Below are 8,389 nucleotides of genomic sequence, written 5' to 3'. Positions count from 1 at the left end.
GTGTTTTTAACCGCCTCGCTTTGTGCTGCAAAGTTCGTATGTTCACAGAAGAAAGGCTGCTTGAAAATAGTATTTAATGAGAAAATAAGCCGATTCAAATGGGCTGAAGTTTTTGAGGAAACATTTGTCTGAAGTACGAGCCGATGGAAATTCACGCCCGTGGCAGCAGCAGCAGCTAAAAAGAAGACTAAGAGGAGAGGCTCTACACTACCATTCTACATTCATTCACGTCTATATCTATGTAAGGAGATCCTGAGAGGAAAAGGCCTTGGATTGATGTCTGTTTTCAGCTATAAAAATCATTCACTTGTGTTGACGAATTCCTTGCTAGCAGGAAGATCACGGTTTACAACAAAAAGCGAACACAACCACTAGGCGACAAACATAAAGCGACAAAAAAAACACTGCCAAGGTGAGTTTTTGACGATGATTTGCATTTTGAATATGACATTTTTTTATTTATTGTTGTGCTTTTATAATGCTCGTTTGTTCGCTTTTTTCCCAAAACCAATCGCTCAGACTAAAACACCGTACCAGCTTTAGTATGACGTCAAGATGACATATCAATGTCATCTATCCTTGTTTTGATTGGCTAAAATACCATCTACTTGAATTCCGATTGGTTTATAATTTTGGCACTTGGATGGCTTTTATTCAACTGACAATCGCCATGAAGATGTTAAATTCGTAAATACTTACTTTCAAGTTCTATAAATTCAGGCGTATATTCCTCGCGGTAAGTAAGAATTTAACGACAGAAATACGTAGTAGTCTAGCTACTGTATCAATGACACTTAGCTTGTTCGATTTATACATACATATGTTTTTAGAGTACATATTTTTACAAGTTTTCATTTTCCCCCAACACTATTCCAGATTGGAACAGCCTTCCAGCACACACCGCTAGTGCCAGTTCATTACTTTTAAGACCTTAGTTTCGAAATAGAGCTGTATAAATTATTATAATGTACTGTTTTAGTCTTATTTATTTATGTATATTAATTTATCTTGGTATAATGCAACTCAGCTTGCAGTAACCGAGCATTAAAACTGAGAATTCGTGGTCTAACAAGCAATTTGAGCATAACAACATCCTTTGATATTCTTCGTTCTCTCTTTACTTTATTGCCAGCGTTGAGATATTTAATCAAGGCTGACAAATATAATCCTGTCACATATTGCTAAAGAAGACCTTTCTTGTCTTTATATCCTGTGTATTTAGTCTTTTTGTCTTTTTGTTGTATTCATTGTTCTGGTGCGAGATCGCGACAGTTTGGGCTTTTTGATTCTAGTCTTTTTGAAGATACAGCAACTTTTTCAACATTATCATAAATACTTTACAGTTACAAGATAATTTCTTCATCGAAAATAAAAACCAAAAATGCAACCTATATTTTTTTTGCTCAAGCTATATTTGTCTGCATCTTGCATACTATATAATGTGTTTATTTATTTTTATTCAAATAGTTATGGAAAATTAGTAAGGTTATAAATGGGATGATAAAAATATTAATTTTAAAGAAAAACAAATACCCAAGTTAATTGTTTTCACTTTTATTTAGGTTAAACCAACCAAGGACGACCTGAGGGCCATGCTTGATGCTAAAGGCTGGAAGACATAAGAATAGGCAAATGTAGCCGGGCTTTCTTACTTTGAAACAGCAGTATAAGTGTAATAGGGTTTTTAGAGCAAGATAATTTGTGTCAATGATACCGTAAATCTGTAAAACATTTTTTATCAACCTGAAGATAATGAGGAAAGGGGAAATGATAGGAGAGTGCTCAATCAAGTTGTTGCAATACTGTTAAAGTTTTTATCAAAAATATAGTCCCAGTTTCTTTTTTCCCTCTCTATTGACTATTTTTATATGCAATTGATAATTATTTGCTGTTTTCCCTCTGCACCCTGAATAAATTAAAATATGTTAGGTTTGAAATTAGACATTTTCATTTAGCACTAATCAGTAATATAAAGGATTTGTTTTTAATTTGCTTCCCAAGTCAATTTGTTCTCCTCCATTTGATTGCATTTAATTTTTCAGTAGCATTAGCATGTGTGGATCCAGCTGCAGGGTTTCTATAAAATAAAATAAACAGCAGGCCACCATGCTAAAGGGTGGGTTCACCAATATGTAATGCATGACTGAGGTATATTTGTGGATTTTAATTTCCTTGGTGATGGAGTATCACTAGTAAGTGGCACCTAAAGTGTATCTAACTATATCATTCTATATTTGGAATGCTGTTTCATCCATTATTTGTTTCTTTGCAAGGGCAAAGCCGGTCAGAATGCACCTAGTGCTAGTGTAGTAGTGTACATGAATGGAACTTCTATAAAAGGGTTTTTATTAGGGCAAGGTACTTACTTAATAAATTATATAAAGATAATAACGAACTTGTGCTTTTTCAATAATAAATCTATAAAGAAAACAGTTTCATATCAAACCTAAAGGTAATAGGGAAAGGGGAAAATGTTAGGAAAGTGCTCAGTCAAGCTATTATTGCATTTTTGTCCTATATTTTTTTAAAGTAAATTCACATTTTTTCAAATAGAGTCACATTTCTCCCTTTCAACTCCCCATTGACTTTCTGTTTATTTGTCTATTTATTCCTCTCTACCCCAAACATAACTCAATGAACATGGTTTGGTTTGAAATTAAAGAACTTTCAGTAATTTAGTATTTTCCTCCATTTCATTCATTTTTGAGTAGCTAGTATGGGTGGATCCAGGGTTTCTAAAAACATCTGGCCAAAGGGTGGGTGCACTAATATGTATTAATTTCAACACATTCTTCTGAATAATCAGTTGCAGTACATGGAAACTACAGAATGGCATCTAAATCCTTGAAATGCTGTTACATCCTTAATATATTCTTTACAAGGTCAAAGATTGTTATTATGCTGTTTTGATAAAAAAAATTATGCATAGTGGAACAAATAAGAATTGACCATAAGACTCTTATAAAACATTGTCATCAACTAAGGCATATTGAACTTTGACAGCCTTTTTTACACAAGGATTAGTACTTTCATACTGCATATTTAATATTGAATTAGTGCTTGCTTGATCCATTTGGAGGCGCCAATATAATTCATAATAACATGGCAATAAAAATTGCTTTTTAATCTCATTAAAAAACATTCTTTCAATGCTGGCTCCGCTTTTAGGCAGTGCCTAAATCTATATATTATACCACATTTTCTTAGGTATAGGGCTCCGCTCACGCTGTGCTTCGCGTGGGAGCTCCGCTAATACTCACATGTGTCTTTTTACGATATGTTCATACATTATAACACTGACATGTATAAAATACGATAGTTCATACATTATAACACTCACATGTATGTACTACGATATGGTCATACATTATAACACTGACATGTATGTAATACGATATGGTCATACATTATAACACTCACATGTATGTACTACGATATGGTCATACATTATAACACTGACATGTATGTAATACGATATGGTCATACATTATAACACTGACATGTATGTAATGGGATATGGTCATACATTATAACACTGACATGCATGTAATACAATATGTTCATACATTATAACACTCACATGCATGTTATACGATATGGTCATACATTATAACACTGTCATGCATGTAATACGATATGGTCATACATTATAACACTGTCATATATGTAATACGATATGGTCATACATTATAACACTGACATGCATGTAATACGATATGGTCATACATTATAACTTTGTCATATATGAAATACGATATGGTCATACATTATAACACTCATATGTATGTGATATGATATGGTCATACATTATACCACTGACATGTATGTAATACTATATGGTCATACATTATAACACTGACATTCATGTAATACGATATGGTCATACATTATAACACTCACATGTATGTAATGGGATATGGTCATACATTATAACACTCACATGCATGTAATACGATATGGTCATACATTATAACACTCACATGCATGTAATACGATATGGTCATACATTATAACACTCACATGCATGTAATACGATATGGTCATACATTATAACACTCACATGCATGTAATACGATATGGTCATACATTATAACACTCACATGCATGTAATACGATATGGTCATACATTATAACACTCACATGCATCTAATACGATATGGTCATACATTATAACACTCACATGCATGTAATACGATATGGTCATACATTATAACACTCACATGCATGTAATACGATATGGTCATACATTATAACACTCACATGCATGTAATACGATATGGTCATACATTATAACACTCACATGTATGTAATGGGATATGGTCATACATGATAACACTCACATGCATGTAATACGATATGGTCATACATTACAACACTCACATGAATGTAATACGATATGGTCATACATTATAACACTCACATGCATGTAATACGATATGGTCATACATTACAACACTGACATTCATGTAATACGATATGGTCATACATTATAACACTCACATGTATGTAATGGGATATGGTCATACATTATAACACTGACATGCATGTAATGGGATATGGTCATACATTATAACACTGACATGCATGTAATACAATATGTTCATACATTATAACACTCACATGCATGTTATACGATATGGTCATACATTATAACACTGTCATGCATGTAATACGATATGGTCATACATTATAACTTTGTCATATATGTAATACGATATGGTCATACATTATAACACTGACATGCATGTAATACGATATGGTCATACATTATAACACTGTCATGCATGTAATACGATATGGTCATACATTATAACTTTGTCATATATGTAATACGATATGGTCATACATTATAACACTGACATGCATGTAATACGATATGGTCATACATTATAACACTCACATGCATGTTATACGATATGGTCATACATTATAACACTGTCATATATGTAATACGATATGGTCATACATTATAACACTCACATGCATGTAATACGATATGGTCATACATTATAACACTCACATGCATGTAATACGATATGGTAATACATTATAACACTGACATTCATGTAATGCGATATGGTCATACATTATAACACTGACATGTATGTAATGGGATATGGTCATACATTATAACACTCACATGCATGTTATACGATATGGTCATACATTATAACACTGTCATGCATGTAATACGATATGGTCATACATTATAACTTTGTCATATATGTAATACGATATGGTCATACATTATAACACTGACATGCATGTAATACGATATGGTCATACATTATAACACTGTCATGCATGTAATACGATATGGTCATACATTATAACTTTGTCATATATGTAATACGATATGGTCATACATTATAACACTGACATGCATGTAATACGATATGGTCATACATTATAACACTCACATGCATGTTATACGATATGGTCATACATTATAATACTGTCATATATGTAATACGATATGGTCATACATTATAACACTCACATGCATGTAATACGATATGGTCATACATTATAACACTCACATGCATGTAATACGATATGGTAATACATTATAACACTGACATTCATGTAATGCGATATGGTCATACATTATAACACTGACATGTATGTAATGGGATATGGTCATACATTATAACACTGACATGCATGTAATACAATATGTTCATACATTATAACACTCACATGCATGTTATACGATATGGTCATACATTATAACACTGTCATGCATGTAATACGATATGGTCATACATTATAACTTTGTCATATATGAAATACGATATGGTCATACATTATAACACTCATATGTATGTGATATGATATGGTCATACATTATACCACTGACATGTATGTAATACTATATGGTCATACATTATAACACTGACATGCATGTAATACGATATGGTCATACATTATAACACTGACATGCATGTAATACGATATGGTCATACATTATACCACTGACATGTATGTTATACGATATGGTCATACATTATAACACTGACATGCATGTAATACGATATGGTCATACATTATAACACTCACATGCATGTTATACGATATGGTCATACATTATAACACTGACATGTATGTAATGGGATATGGTCATACATTATAACACTGACATGCATGTAATACGATATGGTCATACATTATAACACTCATATATATGTAATACGATATGGTCATACATTATAACACTGACATGCATGTAATACAATATGTTCATACAGTATAACACTGACATGCATGTAATACGATATGGTCATACATTATAACACTCACATGCATGTAATACGATATGGTCATACATTATAACACTCACATGCATGTAATACGATATGGTAATACATTATAACACTGACATTCATGTAATGCGATATGGTCATACATTATAACACTCACATGCATGTAATACGATATGGTCATACATTATAACACTGACATGTATGTAATACGATATGGTCATACATTATAACACTCACATGCATGTAATACGATATGGTAATACATTATAACACTGGCACGTATGTAATACTATATGGTCATACATTATAACACTGACATGCATGTAATGGGATATGGTCATACATTATAACACTCACATGCATGTAATACGATATGGTCATACATTATAACACTGACATGTATGTAATACGTTATGGTCATACATTATAACACTCACATGAATTTAATACGATATGGTCATACATTATAACACTGACATGCATGTAATGGGATATGGTCATACATGATAACACTCACATTTATGTAATACGATATGATCATACATTATAACACTCACATGCATGTAATACAATATGGTCATACATTATAACACTGACATGCATGTAATACAATATGGTCATACATTATAACACTCACATGCATGTAATACGATATGGTCATACATTATAACACTCACATGCATGTAATACGATATGGTCATACATTATAACACTCACATGCATGTAATACGATATGGTCATTAATTACAACACTGACAGCATGTAATGAGATATGGTCATACATTATAACACTGACATGCATGTAATACGATATGGTAATACATTATAACACTCGCATGTATGTACTACGATATGGTCATACATTATAACACTCACATGCATGTAATACGATATGTTCATACATTATAACACTCACATGCATGTAATACGATATGGACATACATTATAACACTGACATGCATGTAATACGATATGGTCACACATTATAACACTGGCATGCATGTAATACGATATGGTCATACATTATAACACTCACTGCTTGTAATACGATATGGTCATACATTATAACACTCACATGAATGTAATACGATATGGTCATACATTATATCACTGTCATGCATGTAATACGATATGGTCATACATTATAACACTGGCATGAATGTAATACGATATGGTCATACATTATAACACTCACATGCATGTAATACGATATGGTCATACATTATAACACTGACATGTATGTAATACTATATGGTCATACATTATAACACTGACATGCATGTAATACGATATGGTCATACATTATAACACTGACATGCATGTAATACGATATGGTCATACATTATACCACTCACATGCATGTAATACGATATGGTCATACATTATAACACTCACATGCATGTAATACGATATGGTCATACATTATACCACTGACATGTATGTAATACGATATGGTCATACATTATAACACTGACATGCATGTAATACGATATGGTCATACATTATAACACTCACATGCATGTTATACGATATGGTCATACATTATAACACTGACAGCATGTAATGAGATATGGTCATACATTATAACACTCACATGCATGTAATACGATATGGTAATACATTATAACACTCGCATGTATGTACTACGATATGGTCATACATTATAACACTCACATGCATGTAATACGATATGTTCATACATTATAACACTCACATGCATGTAATACGATATGGACATACATTATAACACTGACATGCATGTAATACGATATGGTCACACATTATAACACTGGCATGCATGTAATACGATATTGTCATACATTATAACACTCACTGCTTGTAATACGATATGGTCATACATTATAACACTCACATGAATGTAATACGATATGGTCATACATTATATCACTGTCATGCATGTAATACGATATGGTCATACATTATAACACTGGCATGAATGTAATACGATATGGTCATACATTATAACACTCACATGCATGTAATACGATATGGTAATACATTATAACACTGGCATGCATGTAATACGATATTGTCATACATTATAACACTCACTGCTTGTAATACGTTATGGTCATACATTATAACACTCACATGAATGTAATACG

The 8,389-nt window shown here is 32.3% G+C and overlaps 1 long non-coding RNA gene across 1 annotated transcript; it reads left to right on the top strand.

Annotated features, from left to right (window-relative positions):
* Positions 1-11: 11 nt before the first annotated feature.
* LOC125563158 lies at positions 12-2,388 on the top strand. Its single transcript, XR_007308170.1, has 2 exons — positions 12-412; positions 1,563-2,388. It is a non-coding gene; the product is annotated as an uncharacterized LOC125563158 (long non-coding RNA).
* The last annotated feature ends 6,001 nt before the right edge of the window (positions 2,389-8,389 follow it).

This window comes from Nematostella vectensis, chromosome 5, assembly GCF_932526225.1.
Source record: "Nematostella vectensis chromosome 5, jaNemVect1.1, whole genome shotgun sequence".
NCBI lineage: Eukaryota > Metazoa > Cnidaria > Anthozoa > Actiniaria > Edwardsiidae > Nematostella > Nematostella vectensis.
The sequence above is the reverse complement of the archived record's forward strand: the minus strand, read 5'-3'. Positions and strand labels throughout refer to the sequence as shown.